Source organism: Micropterus salmoides, unplaced genomic scaffold (genome assembly GCF_014851395.1).
Source record: "Micropterus salmoides isolate LMB-PRFRI ecotype aquatic unplaced genomic scaffold, ASM1485139v1 Ms_hic_scaffold_15, whole genome shotgun sequence".
In the NCBI taxonomy this organism is placed as follows: domain Eukaryota; kingdom Metazoa; phylum Chordata; class Actinopteri; order Centrarchiformes; family Centrarchidae; genus Micropterus; species Micropterus salmoides.
The window spans coordinates 9,386,162-9,406,533 of record NW_024040596.1 but is presented as its reverse complement, the minus strand read 5'-3'; positions in this window follow the sequence as shown (position 1 = coordinate 9,406,533).

The window sequence follows — 20,372 nt, the reverse complement described above, 5'->3', positions numbered from 1 at the left end:
AAGTCTCAATGGGTTATGGGATGAGTACTTCCTTCACTCGTTTAAATAAAGTACAAATAAATAAAATAAATGTACAAAGTCGTGCACCTTTGGCTTTTGTCTGTTTTTCTTGTAGTTATTTTGCTCCAATTCCAATGTTTTATGGTCATGATTCATATTGTAGCTATCTGGATTGGTTCAGGGCTAAAAATACTTTATATAGGGATTTCTGGAAAAGTCTATGGGTTAAATCAATAGAGAATTTACTTCTGGAGCCGGAGCCATGAAAAAAATGGGAGGTCACTGTTGAGCTCTATTGGATCCTGGCTTTAGCTCTACGCTTAACACGTAGACAAGAGTTAATAGTTCAAAAAAGACAAAATGATCAGTTGATGTATCGGTCAAACCGTATCTGTACCTGTATCTGTACACCTGTTGCAGCAGGCAGGATGTGTTTCTGATTAGAAGTGATATCAGCTGCTGGCTAACAGGCTAACAGGGCAGAAACATTTATCCTGCTAACAAAGCCCTGGCAGGGCCCCTGTCCTCCACTCTGCTCTCCTGTCATTTAGAGATGACATATGATTGAAGCGGGATATAGCTTGCCAATATCCCCCGTCGTCACACAAACACACACACACAGCTGCTGAGGAGGCAACCCAGAGAGGCGGACAGAGAGGCAGAGATGGATGAGCAGCTGCTGTGGGTGTGGTGTGTGTGTGTGTGTGTGTGTGTGTGTGTGTGTGTGTGTGTGTGTGTGTGTGTGTGTGTGTGTGTGTGTGTTTTGGCCAGTGTAGTCTTGGTTATTTATTTGATTATTTTTTCCGGTTTTACATCCCTCATGAATCAAGAGGAATGGTTGAGTGTGAGTCTGGATATTGGCCATCTTCTCTGTTACGTGTGTGTGTGTGGTGTGGGGTATGAAACCACAGCAACATGATGACTACAACCCAAGCACAACAGAATATACTTTGTTGGGCTGGTGTGATTCCCACAGTCCCATAGCTAATCACTAATTGAACAGACACATTACTTATTAAATAATCAATTAATAATTGATTAATTAACAAGAGAAACTGATTCCAGTGGCACAACAAAATCTAATTATAGTATACAGCAGACACAGAGCGGTTTCCATAGATAGATCGATAGATAGATACATAGATCGATAGATAGCTAGATAGATAGATCGATAGATAGATGGATAGATCGATAGATAGCTAGATAGATAGATCGATAGATAGATAGATAGATAGATAGATAGATAGATAGACAGATAGATAGATACATAGATCGATAGATAGCTAGATAGATAGATCGATAGATAGATCGATAGATAGATAGATAGACAGATAGATAGATAGATACATAGATCGATAGATCGATAGATAGATAGATAGATAGACAGATAGATAGATAGAGAGGGAAATTACATGTTCTTGAAAAGCTTCAACTTAAAAGCATGAGACATAAGTGGTCTCTTTTTTTTCTTTTCTTTTTTGTTTTGAGTGTAGCTTGAGGCAGTAAAGATAGTACTGTGATGTTTTTGTACTGCAACATAAATGTCATCTTATACTACAACGCAGCCAGAGGGCAACACCCTCCTAAGAAGGCTGGAAGGTAATATAACTATTGGTTTTCAGAGTGAAGAGACCATTTCTCCCGACTCACCTGACCAATGTGATTCAGCGCTTGCATATATGGAGTATGCCACCAGGCAGAGAAATACATTCAATGCAATTAGGATCACATCATCCAAATACAGTGCCAAGTGACACAATAAAATTTAAATTTCATTAAGCAGTCTTTGATCTACATCAGCCTCTTTTGTCCACAAGGAAAGATTGCAACAAGTTCAAATCTAATCCTGTTTCTTTAAAGATACGTCCCTGCAACGTTAGAGAAGGGTGTTATGGGTAAACTTAGGCACCTTTCCCAAATCCCAACAACAGGTCATGCAAACCTGCACATTTAACAGGTTCTCACCCACAAGGTATCACATATGGATGCATGGTGAAGACCCATTGGCTTCATTTTGTAACGCACTGGGAATCCCCTAAGTTTAATCCCCATAGTTTAATACACTGGGGAAAGCCCTGTAGTGTCAGTTTTCAACACAAAGGTAGGTATATGTGGGATATTTAACAGAAAATCTGAGTTAAGGAGGTGGTTGGGGTGTATGGTGGGCCAGAAACTGTATTTTCACCCAGGATACCGGTGTTTGTTTCCTGTGTATAACAAAAAGTCAACATTGAATGTTACATAGGTTATGTAAGTTGCTTTACTTAACTTATGTAAGTTAAGTAAGTAACATTATTTTAACCCAAACCATGATCTTTTCCTAAACCTAACCAAGTAGTATGGGTGCCTAAACCTAACCAAACTGCGGAATCTGATCTTAACCACGTGCCATTTCAAAATTGTGACATTTCACATAGTTAACAAGAACTGAACAGACAAACACTGTTTACAACTTGTACATAAAAGTATAAAAGAAACATCTCTTAATGACCCCGTGCACGTTTATCCATGTGCAGCCCAGAAAAACATGATTCAGTCTTCAGAGTGGTGGGTGGTTCAGAGAGTAATGGGCAGGGTAACACTGGACAGCCAGGATGGCAGAAATGACTAAAATCATAACTGGCTGTTGGATTTTTTCAAGAACTTGGAGCAATACAAAGAGTAACTGCTGTGAGAAAAACACTGTAAATTAAAAAAGTGTGAGTGAAGACAGGCATAGCTTCAGACTACACAAATACATTAAAAAAGGTATGCCCTAAGGCATTTATTCGTTTCTGACTCTGGGAAAGTGGGAACATTGGACAGTAATAACTAAATGTAATCTTTTTTCACCTCCATTTACTGATCCTTCCCTGAAACTGTTTGGAGCCCCCCTGGGGAGACCTGCCTCCAACTTTGAAAACCTCTGGTCTAAATCAAAGCAGCACAGGCTGAGATATCCCCAGTATATGGATGCTGGATCTTACATTTCCATCCATTTTTCATCATGCAACCAATGACATCACCAGTTTGTAACACAGGCTTTCTGTTAAAGGGCCAAGCAAAGGGTAATAGCAAAAAGTCCTCTAGAGAAACATATGTTGGAAAAATTCCAGTCTGGATTTAAGCCCCGTCACAGTACTGAAACTGCCCTTTTAAGAGTTTTTAATGATCTCCTTTTAGCTGTTGACTCTGGAAACTCTGCTGTTTTGGTGCTTTTAGATTTGACTGCTGCCTTTGATATGGTTAATCACTCCATTCTCTTATCCCGACTCGAACAGTGTGTCGGCATTAGGGGCACAGCCCTCAAATGGTTTCAGTCATTTCTGGCAGAAGTTTCTCTGTTCACCAAGGTGAATTTTCTTCATCTGCTGCCCCTCTTTCTTGGGTCCCCCAAGGGTCCATATTGGGCCCCATGCTTTTTTCACTGTACATGCTGCCTTTGGGGTCCATTTTCAAAAAACACAACATCTCCTTTCATTGCTTTGCAGATGACATACAAATCTATTTACCTGTAAAATCTAATGACAAAGCTGCAACTCAGTCCTTGCTCAACTGCCTGAGAGATCTTAAAATATGGTTGAATCAGAACTTTCTCTGTCTGAATGAAAGTAAGACTGAGGTTGTTGTGTTCAGTCTACCTGGGGATTTAAGTGCTTGTATAGATGTTCTTGGTACTTTAGGAACATATAGTTGTCCATTTACCAAGAATCTAGGTGTGATCTTTGACAGTGCTTTTAAGTTTGAAAAACAGATTAGTTCTGTAGTAAAAGCCAGTTTCTTTCAGCTAAGACTGTTGGCCAAAGTCAAGCCCTACCTACCACGCAAAGACTTTGAAAGAGTAATACATGCATTTATAACGTCTCGTCTCGACTAGTATAACTCTTTGTATGTTGGAGTGGATCAGTCATCTCTCCATCGGTTACAGTTAGTCCAGAATGCGGCAGCCCGACTTCTAACAGGAACTAAAAAGCGTGAGCACATTACCCATGTTTTAGCCTCGCTCCACTGGCTTCCTGTCCGCTTTAGGATTGATTTTAAGATTTTATTGCTTGTTTTTAAAATTTTAAATGGGTTGGCACCTTCTTATTTATCAGAACTTTTACATGTACACACTCCGGTCAAAGCACTGAGGTCATCCAATCAGATGCTCCTTGATGTCCCCAGATCCAGGTTAAAAACTAAAGGTGACCGAGCCTTCTCAGTAGCTGCTCCTAATCTTTGGAGTACTTTACCTGTTCAAATAAGAAATGCCCAAACTCCTGACACTTTCAAATCCTTGCAAAAGACCTATCTTTATTCATTGGCCTTCAAACAGAGTTGAGTAGTGACATTTTTTTACTTTTTCTACTGTTGTCATGTATATTTGTTGTCTATTGTGGAAAGCACTTTGGTCAACTAGTGTTGTTTTTAAATGTGCTATATAAATAAACTTGAACTTGAACTTAAACTTGAACTTTGAAATAATTCAGCATCTCTGATTTGCAAAGAGGTCTAAAGACACTAACACACCTTTACGGCTATGCTTATTACAGTTTTTCACAGTCGCTTTGGTACATTTCTCAGATCAGAATTGAAATTCTCAAAACTACTTGTTCAGCCTCCACATCATCTCGTCACTTGTGCACATCATAAAAGCAATTTCTCATTATTTTGAACATATTGCAAATTCTTTGACACACTGAAGCAAATGATTATGTACAATTGTCTGCTGTTTCCTACATTATCAAATGGTTATGTCATGCTGATCACAATGTATTATACCAGTCTCTGTTGAATAGTCTTACATGCAAAATGGCTGAACACGTTGTCAAATCAAAGTTAAAGTCAAACTTTATTATCATTCTCCACATTCAAGTATATAGATGAACGAAATGGTTTCGTACAGACTATGTGCATAAACAAAATAAGTGGCAACATCAAATCACAACATACTACAGTAGCAACACAGCCCTCAGACCACACAATACAATTCAATTCAGTTCAATTCAATTAGCTTTATTGGCATGAATGTGTAACAACAATATTACCAAAGCATCATACATACAACATAAGAACAATCAACCCCATACATTTCATTAAACAAGTAATTAAAGCGTAAAGTAATCAATATGTATATATATATATATATATATATATAGAGAGAGAGAGAGAGAGAGATCATCTATATCTGTCAATCATATTTTCTATACATGCCAATTAGACTTTTTTTTGTACATGTCTTCTTACTGTAATTGATAAAGATATCCACTATGATGTGGATGGGAATCTGTGACCTGACAGACAGGAACATCAGCCTAAGGAGTGTTTCACATGCTTACATTTCTAATTTTGTTATTTCTACCGTCGTGCTATGCAGTCAGTCCTTTCTTTTTCTTTTCTGCATCACAATGACATGGTCTGTCAACAAATTAGTACAAACAGTAAAAACGTAACTGTAAATCCTGTCCAATCTCCTGTAATGTTTAACTTTGTACTGTTGAAATTGATAAGAAATATTGATATAAATATAAATATTGCAGCCTTGTGCATTTTCAACCATTGTCATCAAAACATTATCCATAGTTTACATCACACACTTACAGAGTACACTGTTATATTGAACATGGACTTGTCATTCTGATGGCACTGACAAGTTCAATGACATAAAGATTTGCTTTTGAGAGATAGACTAAGTATTTTGAGCAAGTTACGGGCTTTTGCAGGAAATCCACTGTGTTGTACTGTTTGTTTGATATGTTTCGAGAAACACGTTTTGCAAATGTTAGGGATGATTCGAGAAATCAAAGCAAGTGAGAAAAACTGTAGATGGTTTGGCAGAGCTTCTATTTTATGAATGTATTTTTCCATTTATTACAAAAGGCCCATTGATGCAGGCTCAGAAAACGCAGTTAACAAGGGAATATTTATGGGTTCTTTAAGCGATGTCTCCCATAATGTAATTGCTCTAAATACCTACCGGGAAAAGATCTCCTTGTGTGCAACTTCAGCTGCACTAACTGGACTGTCAGGACATAATTTAATGAGCAAGAGTAATTAATGTAAAATTATGTTCTAAATGCTTATCACCAAGATAACTGAGCATGATGACGAGAAAGAGAATGATTGGACTGGGTCATAAATTTCACAAACAACTGTTTGGGGCTTTCAGTACTCCTGCCGTTCCGATTCATGTGTCCCTCGACTCACTACAGGAAGCAGCAGAGGATAATCAGATTACCTGTTCTGAATGGGGAAAGATAATTAAATCTAACATGAGCTAACCCATTTACCAATTTATTGCCCCTGTTACTTACTGGGACACCCTTTCCAAAAGCAGAGGAATGGCTCCTAAGATCAATAAAATGGAAATCCCATTGTTTAAGATTCACATTCTTATTCTTCCTTTACTATAACTATGGAGTTACAACTGTGTTTAGATGCATGTTTATATTAGATTAGTTTTATGCTGGGATGTGATGGTGGGTAAACTCTTCCTGAACTCAGTTTATCTGTTTTTAAGTATCACTTCAGAACATTTTAGACTGACATGAATATTTATTATGTTCTCGTCATTATAAACATCATATCTGTGCTATCTGCTACAAAATACCGCCGGCCTTCTCTGACTGCATGTTTCTCTGTGTTGAATTTTTTAAGTAAGTAAAGTGCATCATCTGTAGATGTGGGTTTTGGTTTGGGGCAGTCAGAGTGGAGAGCTAAATGGATAAAGCCCTGAAGACTGTGATGAAGCTAGGAAAACAACAGACACACACACAAAAACACACATTGAAACACCAAGTGTTTGAGTGACAGTGGCACAACACACCAGTAATCTCAAAAGGTCTGTCTGCTCTAGATACAAAAGCTGACCCAGAATGGATGCTGATGCAGTGGTACACAATTTGCATGACCATCGCTTACTGATAAGGACACGGTAAACTGGTTGCATAGAATATAGTCTGCTTATTGTGTGTATAGTGGATAAAAAAGATCATGCTTAATAATCTCCTAGTTCAATTTATTTAATCACACGGTGCTCTCTTCTATTTAAATGTAGTTATCAAAAACTCTATAAAGCAGCCAGCAACCATTGGACGCTCCACTGTTCTTTACATCCTGCAGTACTGAAGTTATGGACAAAACAAACCACAGAAAATTTTGCTAATCTTCTAATTTGCCTAAATGTGTAAAGTTTGTGTTTATCTCTCAACAACATGGCTAATTACTCAACAGCAAATGTAATTAGTTACTATACTTTCCTATTACTCCTTACTTTAATTTTCCTGTTCAACCTAACCCCATCAAAGGTGCATTTACAGTATACAACACCAAACCAAGCAGCCAGGAGGTATTTACTGACTCTTAACAGCTAACGTTAGCTTAGCCCCAGTGACTGACCACATAAAGCACTCTAGAGAAGTACCGTCCTCATCTGACAGTTTACCAACCGAATGTAGGCCAAGCTAATGGTGGCTAGTTGGCAGCTAAGAAGACATAAATAAATAAGACAACTTTCGCTTTACAGGAAGAAGTATTTATCCTGTTGTTGTAGAGGCTAACCGCCTCCCCACATTGCGATGGAAGATTTTAATGGTCTACTTTTCCTATTGGCTGGTTATGTTACTGGTTCTGCGTAGTTTTGTTTGTATTATAAGTTCTTTTGTTTGGGCCACATATATTTCCTGAAATCAGACCTAATGTACAGTGATTTGGCTGAAATAAGTGGATTTTTTTTTACTCCATGGGAATTGTTGCTCAAACATATTCTTAAAATCTGTTAGGTTTTTCTTCGTCATTCATTAACAGACTGTAGATAAATGCAGGACTACAACACAGTACAAAAACAGTGTTGCACACATTTATTATCTCATTATTTGAAATTTAGCACAATAGGCAAAATTAAAGAGAGGCATGACGCTCAGATAGCATGAAATGTCACAATTAGCATGCAACTTTGGCCACGCAGGGTTTGCAGGATCTCCACCCTTTCAGCCCACCAAAATGTTCCCCTCGCATTGATTCGTCTGACAAAGAGCAGCTATAAAAGAAAACAACAGCAGAAGAGACAGAGAAGGGGGCATTGATTGACCCAAGGGAAGCCATGCTCACAGATCGGGAGAAAATGCTTCCCATCAATCTGATGGAAAATTACAGTCGTGGCATTTTGACACCCATAAACAAGTCTGAACATAAACACTTCCACGTCTTCAATTTTTCCATGTCATAGAAATGATAATGAATGAATGCAGCATTCTGTAAAAGCATAAATGGAAATAATAATAATAAAAGGTTTCTAGTCCACCATATCCACTCGTTGTTAATGTAACTTCTACACAGAAGATGATGTGAATGACATCAGCAGCAGAGATGCAGTAACACTGTAGAGTAACTCTTTCTGTAAAATTAAATGGGTTCCTCTAGAGAGGCGGAGAGGCTATTTGTCTCCTAGTCCAAACAAGCTGAATCTAAGTAGGGGATCAATACTGATATCTTTAGGCCGCTAACTGCTCCACTAATATATTATTGATGTCTGGGTCTCGCTGGATTGAATTTGGGCTGCACACAGCAGTTCATCTTGATCAGCGCACACAGGGAAGATGCACTGACAGAAGTATACAAGAATTCCCCTGGAAATGTGTATATGATGTCCATAAAGCACCAAAAGACAGAAAGGTATTACGTGTTAAAGGAACTTTCAGTGTGAGTAATGAAGGAGGTTACAGAGTGTGATTGGAAAAGGCCATCACAGCCTTTAGTTTCATTTGTCCAGTGTTTGATTTGAAATGTAGAGGCTGTTGAGTTCACCGTGAATGCTTATCCAGGGCTTTAGGGTGAGCGGAGCAACTTATCACTTACCAGCCTGCCCACCTTTGACCTCACTAACCTGGTTACTTAGCAGCTGCTAATAGTTATCTGCCCTCCTAGGACTGCACATAAGAGATTTTCTTAGTTGGCTATCAGTAAATCAAAAGTGTATCATCAAGGATGTTTTGAACAGCACAGGGTTAAGGGACGAAAGAAAATCATGTGAGATGACTTGACACTGTTCAATTTGCAAAAAAAGACAGCATTGGTCACTTGTTAATGAAAACAACTTATGGATACATTTGCCTGTTAGAAACAAGACAACAACCAGATTTATTTAATTAATAGATTGTGTGTGCCAAGACAGTAAAAACATGAAGAGCTGACTAAAGTCCCTAATGTTTTAAAAAATATGGATGTAGAAAATGCTTACTGTTACACAGAAGGACTTGACTGGGCCTGTAAGGTCGGGAATAATTTACTTAAGTGCTCCGTTATATCTATCCACACTAAAAGGTGAGACTGGCATTTTCAGATGTATCACTTAACACAGGGTAACTTAACAATAGGTCACTTGTCTTCCAAAACAGCCAGTCTGCCCACTTAATATGTTTTCAGATATTCCAACTCTATAGTTAAGGTCTGGTTGAGTATAGGAGAAAAAAAGTACTTTTTTAGGATTAAGGTTAACATTAGTTAATGTTAGGTAGACATCGCCATCATGGTTAAAGGATGTGGATATTGTCTCCACTTTTGGCAGCCAAAAAGCAAAAACAGAAGATCAGATTCAAATTTAACTACGTTATGTGGACAAAGTGTGAATGTGAAGAAAGCGCTCCAGTAATTGCCGAATTTATGAATAAACTCATACTTTACATTAATTCGCAATTGAAACAGGCATTATACTCTTGTTTAAGCATACTTACTCAATTGTTGTTTTATTGTTTTTTTGTGCCACAGAGGCATTGGACAAAGTCTTCCAGTCAGCCAGTCTGGAGCTCGCAGACCGCACTGTAATTGCTGCTCCTGCCCTTTTCCACCTGAATATGCTAACAATTCATTATTTACATGTTAGTGTAGACTATAGGTTTAAGAAGGGTTTTGAGAAAGGGTATTTTTCAGAATCTGCTTCAGTCCACACAGCTAGTGTTTCCTGCAAAAGGCATATAACAACTGATGGATTACCAATTGAAACTGATTAACTTCCCTCATTTCTCCGTCTCTCTCTGCAGCACTCTGATGCTGCTGCTGTAATTCCACTAATGGAGTGCTTACCATTCAGGGCCAGTTTTCAGACAGTGACTGATGCTGCTTAATTGCTGAAAAAAATAGACAGGGCTTCCTGCTAAATACAGCATAACTGCAGCTACAGAGAGGTATAGGAGCACTCATCAGGATACCAAAGACGTGTTACACTTAAGCACATCCTATTGGGTGTCACAAGGGATATATTAAAATGGTAAGTCTTCATAGGAATGCTGAAGAAGGACTTTCATTTCTCATGAACACAATGAGAAGCCATTATTTTGCAACGCTATACACTTTGGAACTGGTTAAATGAAGAATAGTATTTCATGGTAGAACACAAAATGCAATTTCTGTATGAGTGAATATAATATGACAAAAAGGAACAATGCTACATAATGATATAAGTGAGAGAAAAAAGTGAGATATGACATAATGTAAGTATGCAATGTAATAGGCAGCAACTGAGTCAAAATCCATGAAAACAGAAATGTAAATTGAAGGTGACGATAAATGATAACAAAATCTGTTACTGCAAGTTTCTTGAGGTGATGCCAAAAAAAGGCACAATATGTCTTTGTGAAATCAGTACAAATAATAGTCACATACTAAAGACACAATCAGTGCTGGGCAAATTATTTGCAGAATATTATCTCTTAGAGAGATTTCTCAGGGGGCTTTATTGATGTAACAGGGAAAGGTAAGACAGGTCTAGTTTGGAGTCATTAGCTGACCCCACAAGTGTTCACTGACCTTCCAGCTCTAGTTATTTCTCACATGTACCTGTCCTTGTTAGGGTGACAACAGTTAGACTGATAATGTAGAGACAGTAGCCCAGGCATCAGGCTAGCAGATATCAGAGTTCTCTGGGAATCGTATAAGGTTGAGTCTTACAAGAATGTTTGCAAGAACTCACTGGTATCACTGGTATCACTGGTATCACTGGTATTTCTAGTATTAGTACCTGTAATGCAATTACTGAATTTCAAATTGTAGACTTACTGAAAAAAAAGTGTACGGTGGTTTCTATTGAGACAGGATAAAGTATATAACATTGCAAACTGTCCACAACAACATTATTTTTTGTCTCTGCCTTTTTTATTATTATATTATACTAATTTTATTTTGGGGCAATCATGTGTGCCTCTGAGCTGAAAAGCATTTTTTGATGTAAGGTAAAGGTATAAAGATTTTACAGTTTTACAGTGAATGCTGAGCTTGTCTTTACAGACTGTATTACCCCACACACACACAGTGACCATGCAGTGCTGTGGTTGTGGGTGTGATGAGGACCAGGACTGAGCTGAGCGTTGGCCAGCGCCTCCATTAGGTCTGATTGAAATTGAGGCAGTGCAGATGAAATACATTCAGTTAAGGTTAAGAGTCTTCTTCCCTACACACACACACACACACACAGCTACAGGCCACAGCTCCTTCAAACTGAAGATGAATGATGAGAAGCAGGAGAGGGAGGAAAAGATGGAGAGAAAAGAAACACGAGAGAGAGGCAGAGCAAGGGAGGAAACAGTATTTCAGTCACACTTAGCAAACGGCTGTCAGTGGTGAATCCAGATGCCTCATCACTCTCTAAACCTTCAGCTACTGTGCTATATCTCCATCACTGCTAATGAAATCAACACTGGCCTGCTGCATGCATGTGCGTGTGCGCGGGTGCGTACGTGTGTGTGTTTGTGTGTGTGTGTGTGTGTGCGTGTTTTGTATCCACGTGTTGGGTTGTGTTTTTAAAAGGACCATGCATGAAACAGGACTGTCATTTTATAGCTGCCTCACTAGGCTGAGTGAATGTGCACATTAGCTTCCACAGTGACTGCACAATAGAGTAATGTACAACACCCTGACAATGAAAAATAACATACTTGTTCATGGTCTTTGAACAAGAGTTTGCATTTCTACAACAGCTGGCCTAGCCAACTGCAAACCTCTATTAGAGCTCAAAAATGATCTAGCATGAAAAGTTGCTAGTCTGGTTGCAGGCTTCTGAAACACTGCCCTCATCAATTTGTTCAGTGATTTAAATATGTCTGGTGTTGTGCTCACTCAAGGCTATAACCCTCAGTTGGAGAAACACTTGACAAATCATAGCTTTGTTGGTGTACTTAAGAATGAGGGTGTCATCATCTTACGTAGCTCGCTAGCTACCTAGCTACACCCACAATAGAAAAATGGCCCTCAAAAGACTGAAACAACTATACAGGCTCAAGTCGACTTACAAAAATAAGACCTCTTACTTAAATCAGCATAGCATCATCAATTGTGGTAAAAATGAGCTATTACTGTAGTTAGCTGCTCTTATGCTGGTTCTGTGACATTAGCCAGGTTTCATCAAAATGTAGAATAAATTGTAACTGAATATTAAGAAAAACGGCAAAAGAAAATGCAAATGAATGCACGTTTCCATCCACTACTATTATGTGATTTTTAGAGTTGGATTGTCGAGATAAACAGCCCCGCACTCACTTTCCAGTCTGGTGCCATTAAACTATTGCAGAAGAAGAGGGTGCAACAAGAGGATCATTAGATGAGCGTCAACCAAACCTCAAACAGTGAAAAACATTGTAGAAGACCACAGACTGTATATAAGAAGTGGACGCAGTCATCGTGACATCACCCGTTGGTTTCTGGACTGCCGTTTTGAAACTCCGTGTCTGGTCATTAGGGCGCCACCATGTTGATTTTTTTTGCGCCACCAGATGTGACCATATTTGGAAGAGACAGTGGAGCCAATGGCTCCATGGGGGGCTGGCTAGCTGTCATTTTTATCTGGGATGATTATTCTGTCTAGCGAAAAAAAAGTTAAAACAAAATGTTCTCGCCAGAGAAAATGAACAGCCAACTCCTAATAAGCTTTTAATAAGCTTCAACTGCGCTGGCTAAATTTACACAGTGCCGTGGATAGAGTCACTCTAGCTTGATTGACAGGTCGCCATGGTAACGACTTGTCAATCATAGATAGTCCCACCTGAAGCATACTCTGCTTTATGGTCTATTTTCCTCTAAATGGAACCATAATTTACTAAATGAACATTATATTGTATTGAAGAAGACATGAAACTAGCATTTGAGACCATAAACTCATCAGGAAAGTGTTTACTGAGGTAATAAATCAGGTGAGAAGTAGAGTCATTCTACTATTATTTCTAATGGAACCGGACTTCTTTTTGCCTCCTGCTGGTCGTTCAATAGAAAGCAGGTTTAAGGTACTGCTGCGTTGGCCTCGCTTGACTGTGAGCTTCCCGCTTGTAGAAAACGGGATGGAAATATAGCACTTATGTTGGTTTCTTGTATTAATTTGAGGAAAGTGTCGATGAGAAAAAATATGGCAATTTATTCTGATGATAAGGCCACAGAGTTGTAACCTCTACAACAGTTTATGCTTATTTATGGTTTGCCTTTAATTTCTCAACAGAGTTGTTTGTGTGCAATGCTGTCCAACTTTAAACTTGGAAGTGCAATATGTTAGACATTTTGCTCAGCACGTAAGTGCAGCATAATTATCACCACAGAAAAAGTAAAAGCCATTAAACAGCAGAAAATTCCAGATACAGATAATCAGCAAAGTCCTTGGGCCAGGGATTATTTTGTTGTGTTATCTTGGATAAAGGCGACAACATGACCTTGTTTCAACTCCACTGTAGGAGGAAACAAATGTGAATGTACAACATCTGTACAGGATGTGCAAAATGTGCCGTAAGCACATATAAGAGCAGGGCAAAAGAGGGAATTGAGTTAGGAGGAAGAAGAGAGGAAGACATTGTAATCAAGGCTGAGCACTAGTCCAAGTGCAGACGGATGCAGGTTGTGCCCGTGGTCCTTGATGAAGTGCTGTTCTCCTGCTGAGCCACCAAACTATTTATACAACAAACTGGCATCCTATGGGCACGGAAGAAAAAACTGCTATACTTACTGCTCTTTCTTCCCAATCACTCGATCCCTCACTTCTGTCCTTCTACTAACAGTGGTAGATTGAAACAAAGGCAAACTAAGACACAGCATGGTTTGCCACCAACATTTGGATCAATAATAAAATAGGAAACAGCTGATGACTGACTCCTGACCTAGGTGGTATGTAGTCTAGAACAAATTTTCTAAAACTATTGACGATGGTCGGTTGTCTCCGACTTTTTGTGGTGGACCCGGCGGCTCCTGCCTCAGAAAAGTCGGAACTGCCTGAGAGTCAGGTCATCGCTTAGATCAAAAGGTCAATTGCACAGTTTGGATTCATCAGATCAGAGGCCCCAGCTGACAGGATGCGACTCTGACATCATCAATAATAGACAAGCATCAGGGCAGGGCCTGCACTGCTTCGGTCACACCTGGACAAACACAACAATCAAGGTAAAGTGCTGTATATCCTCCCACATGTACAGCCTCACAGAGCTGCTAGCATGGCTGTAAACTATTTGTCTTGTTTATCTGAAATGTAGTTGCTACAAAAACTACAAAACTACAGAAACACAACTCACAGTGCAATGACAGCAGAGTGTGTTGTGTTTTAAATGTGATTCTTTCCCAGTCACGGGAAAATAGGGCTCCTTGTCTTAACATCCTCTAGCCAAAATGCCCCATTCTCGAGAACCTTAGTGATGAGAGAGGGTCAAGTGTTGCCCAATAACGGAGCCACCACAAGTTCGCGGTTTCATAAAATAAAAATCCAACCAACCTTATTAATTTATGAATTCTCATAAAAAGCATAAAAAGGGAATTGATCTCTCATTTACAGCATCTATAGTTTGATTAATGATATACAACCTTTGACGGATTACCGTCTGTTGAGATTATGACACACAGGCTTTATTAACTATTAACTTATTTGGTCCAGAGCCAACGCTATTAACAGCAGCTCAGAACATAATGACATATTTTGTCATTTTGAGTATAAGCTTTAGCCATTTATTAGAATATCCACTCACACTCAGGATCTATAGTGAAAAGAACACTCAATTTCCTGATTAATACATTAAAATGTCAAAGCTATATGTTAAAATGTCAAGGCTATTAATGGTACTGCCAATCTGCTGAGGTAAAATGTCAGGAAGAAAACAAATGCACGCAATGAACAAAACAAGGGGAGGACCGGTATAAATGCTGAGTAAATGTAATAATCTTATCTGAGAGATTCATTCAAACAAATGCAAATACCAGTGTTGTGATGAAGGCAGTTGAAAATACATAAACACTACAGGTATTGTGATTACACAGACTTTAAGATGCTCCTCAGAATGAATAAATGGAGTTCTTCAAGAATTTAAAAAAGGGATAACTTAATGCTATATTTACAGTTATCTATAGAGTTTTTCTTTTATTATGAATCAGTTAAATCAAAATTACAGTGTTTTCACAGTCAAATTGTTGTTTACTCAGGCAATAATCTACAACTCCATCGTCCCTGGCCTCTGAAGGGGCCCCACTGAGAGGGTTCAATCAAGCTGTGGGGGGTCAGTGACATAACCACTCCAACCCGCCACCCTCAAAGTCACCTTTCACTGATTGGGTATAGGAGGTCGAGTGCAGTGGAGTGCAGGAGCGAACTGAGGAGGAAAAGGGAATGGAGGCTGGAGAGGACGACTACTTCATTGTCCCCCTCACATCAGTGGTTCTACAACTTCACTGATTAAGAGATGTCTAAGACTAACGGTCAAAATGTTCAGTTCAAAGTTGACACCACATCACTGGCTTTAATAAAAATTGTAAAGTAATGGATGTTGGTACTGTAATCTGGTGTTAAACATAAACTAATGTATATTTATGAAGCAGTCAAATTCAGTAAAGCCTGATTACTGCATTATATCTGTTATATTTTTATATTTATGAATTGTCACCTGCCTGCAGAAGTTTTTGTTTCCCTTTATATAAATACAAATACATTTCTACCATAAATTGGAGCAAAAAATGTCTCTAGGATGCAGGAAATTAAGTGGGAGGACTCCGAGACCCATTTATTTCAGCATTTCCTATTTCTTCAAAATAGTCTTAAAAATACACTTTCAATTCACTTTCTTGCTAAGATCAATACTACTCATACCACCTATAATGCTAAATATGCAGCTAATACCAGCAGGCATGCGCCTAGCTTAGCACAAATACTGGAGACTGGGGAAACAGATAGCCTGGCTCTATCTAATGGTAACAAAATGCCAGACTGTTTCATTGATCCCAACAAGAAATAGCTTCGCACATAACCAAACCAAAACATTGGATTTACTCTTTGGTTTTCTGCCTCCAATCTTAATGCTAAGCTAAGCTAACAGGCTGCAGCTTCATATTTACTGTACAGTCAGTGGTATCAATCATCTTGTCTCTCTTGCTAAGACAGTGAAAAAGAGTCTTTACCACAATGTCCAATTCCTTCATGATTTTTGAGACAGTGTTCTAGCTGGTCACAACTGGGGAAATATAGGCTAGTAGCCTACCTACCAACTATTGAGGCTGGCAAGAACCTTTGGTCTCTAAACTAGCTGTCTATTCCCTGTTTTTGACACCCTGTACACCAGTCTAACACTTGAAGCCTATGTAAACATTACAAAACATGTGCATTCAGCTTTTTACAGCATTAGTACAAGACCATGTTTCACAGGGAAGGTTTACATTGACAGTTTTGGCTCCACAGCTATTGATATCACTTTGACATCACTTCATAGCCATGTAAAAAAGACATTTATAGGCCTACTACTAAACCGGGCAGATGAGGGTGTCTCTGCATGTACACGGTGTCCTGTAGCCTGTGTATCTTTGTAGACTGACATACATCTATGCAAGTGAAATCAGATACAGAAACAGATTTAATTTCTTCTTTCAAAGAAGGGAGTCAATTTTCTGTAACAAATACTTGCATTTCTAAGTAGGACTGGGCAAGTTAAGGTGTTATTATCGAGATAACGCATTAATTAATTAACACCGACAATTATTTTATCTCAGGTTAACGCAGTTTTTATTATTATTATTTTGAAAGTCTGTTGCTCACTGGCTCTGAATGCACATACAGTCAAACCATGGGTCACAGGAGGGGTGGGATGTTGATTAGCCTGCAAATCACCCACCCAAACAAGCAGCGGAGGGAGGCTTCAGCAGACTACTCTGGATGCAGCTTGTGGGAGAAGTAGACAGCGCCAGTAAACAGCAGACGCTCTATGGAGAGCAACGGCTACTGTGCGCTACACAGCTGTGGCCTATTTAACTTAAAATTATAGGCTACATAATTTTACCTGACAGGCCTTAGGTTTGCGGGGATGCTCTGCCATGCAAATTCCCTCCTGTTGATGTCCTATTTAGTAAACAGTAATCAATTCTGGAAACTCACAAACAGCGAGGATCAGTCTCTCTTCCAATGATTTGTGCTGCTTGACCTGTACAAAAAGTTCAAGACCGTTCAACTTAAGCAGCAGGTGGCCGTTTGCGTGAGGCGACCACTTCACCTCACTCTGACAGGGACACTTTTACTGAACATAGACTGTTTATGCTGCTCCCTGATAAAAGAACAATGTTTCTGCTGATACCTATTCAGAAAAAACACAAGAAAATTGGACTCTGATGGTAACTTGTTTTAACAAGCTAGATAAAAGGAAATGCCGTGGCAGTGTTTAATAGCTTTGGTTTTATATTTGCTTTGATTATATTATATTATGTTTAAGTTGAGATTTACAAGAAATATTTTATTGCTGCTGTGTAAAGGGAATACTGCTGGTAAAAAGTGGTAAAAAGTGTTTGCAAACCACGTGTTATTGCACTTTTGTGTATATAGCAGTAGCTACATTTAAATTAATAAACACTACTTTAGAATTCATTATTAATTATTAAATTTTGCACGTCACAATGCAATTCATTGCCAGCACTAATTAGAAGTTTATGATGCTCCCTGAGTGTCATTTTTATTTACCACAACATTTACGCAACATTTACATTTGCAAAGTCAAGTCAAGTCAAGTCCAAAAGGTCTTTGCATTTCAAGCAGTACAAGGAGCCTGCACGATATTCCTTATCTGGCATTTCCTAATTGAAATCAAAGAAATGAGGTGTGAAATCGAGAGGCAGTAAAAAGGTGAATGCATCTCGCTGTCCATGTTAGTTTGAAATGTGGTGACTGTTGAGACACAACTAGCTGGAGAAAGTGAGCGAGAAATAAAGTGAGGGAGAGCAAAAAGAAGGACAGAAGCATGAAAGAGTGTGTGTTTCTCCTCCTCATAGACCCAGCTAGGCTATTCATTACTCCCTGATCGCCAGCCAGTGTCAGTTATATTACTGCAAAGCCGTCCCTGACTGACGGCCACGAGTGGGGGTAGAAAAATGGCTGCAAAATACTGCTAGATGCCCTGGGAGAAAACAAGGGAGGGGCTGTGATGGATGGATGAGTTTGACCCAGGCTCGGTGGATGGCAGAGATGGGTCTCTTCCAGATGAGACAGGGAGTTGGCCGAGCCCCTGCCCCTCTGCCCAGAGCATCCCGGCCTTGTCAGGATGAGAGGCATCTCGCTAAGCTGCCTCCGTCAATGCTTCTATCACTTGTGTCAAAACAGACGCTCTCCATATTCAACAGATAAAACTGGACCTCACGTGATAGGAATACAGATGCACAGCTAGGCCATCCGTTGAGCTTGTGACAGGCCTGATGTCAGCATAAGCGCCCCCCCCCCCAACCTCTATCAGAACAGTTAAGGTTTATATTCTACTGTATATACCACGCACCTTTTAACTGTCTTGCAAGCTGTATATATACAGTAGATCCGCTTCTCTCTTTCTAATCAAGGTCTGTGTGTTCTGTTCATTTTCATGCTGGAGCTTTTTCATTACTGGTCATCAAGACATGTGTTTAATTATCGTTAAGACGTGTTTGATTAGACTCAGTGATGAGTCTATATTTTATTCTGATTACTCCACTGCATGTGTTAATGCACAATTCACAGTAAATAAATGCTACACATCTCACTGTACCCAAGCTACGAGTTCTCCTTTTTTAAAACTTTATTTAACCTTTGTGTGTACAGTATGTGTATTTGTGGAGCTATGATAAACATTTGAATATAGTCTATAAAATAAATATTTCCACAATTGGTTGCGCTACAAAATGGTTATGGACATTGTGTAATAAGACATTGTATTATTTGAATGACAAGAACGAAGAATGACAATAAGGCACTGAGAAATGTTTGATAAAAATCTTATATTACTGGGATCTTATATTTATGTTGTACATAAAGGCCGAGACCATGACATCCACATTTGTAGCAGCACACTGCTAAATGTTTACCATACAATGTGTTCATGTTGGCATACTGTTGGTAGAATTAGTGGGATAGCCTTCCTCTAACCTACAATTTATTTTTCTTGTAAACAAATGATCTCTCTTGCCTATAGGTTCATACTCACTTTGAGTCACACAGACTTAATGTACTTTCATAACGCTTCCAAATGTCTGTGTAATACCAACTTCTATTAATAACATATTAAATGTATGGTCCCAGCAAATATGGCCTGAGGATCTGAGCCTCAGTATTTATCCCTCTCTCTCTTCTGTATTGGAATCTCATTTGAACACCCTGATATAACGGCCTTTTATCCAGCTCTCTCAAAACAGGTTTCAGGTTTTAATTTGACCTTTTCATCACTCAGTTATGACACACGCTGGAGGCCCTCAGACATCAGGTCATGCACTGTGTTGTTGATGACATTTTTTCATCCAGACACAACACTGTACTGCAGGCGGCAAGACATACAATGCAACTATGCAATAGTGGTTTAAGATTAATTCTTGTTAGTTGGTTGCTGGGGACCATCTGTGTCCTGAAGGTGTCACTTAAATTAGAATATCAGTAGTTTCATTTCCACACAGGAAAAGAGATGATATAATTGTATCTGAAATAAATTCAGATTAGCTTTGCACTATTCATAAGTGTCAATCTACAAAAAACTGTCGAAGGAAAAAAGGAAAGAAAAGGCGCGTGTTGATTTTTGATCATCGCTTGTATCCGGTTTAATGTGTGACGTAAATTATACTCACGTCACTAGGTTGACGTTTGCGGAAGTAAGTCGTTGCTTTAGCCTGTGAGCTGAAAACAAAAACAGAGGGGATGTTTTTGTATTAAATCGTCAAGAAATTGGAAAATATTTTAGATATAACTTTGAATCTGTCCGGGCGACTTACCGGTTATCTTTCCGTGTTTGTCAGACGACTGAAAAGTAGCTGAACTTCGACTAAGATGGAGGTAAGTTAACGTTAAATGTTCAGTATCGTGGAATTAGCTTTAGCCAGTCTGCACACAACTTAGTAATACGTGTATCTTCAAGTTAGCTGATAATACAATGCTCTGTCGTTTGTAATTGCGACGCTAAGATAATCACGTTTAAAGG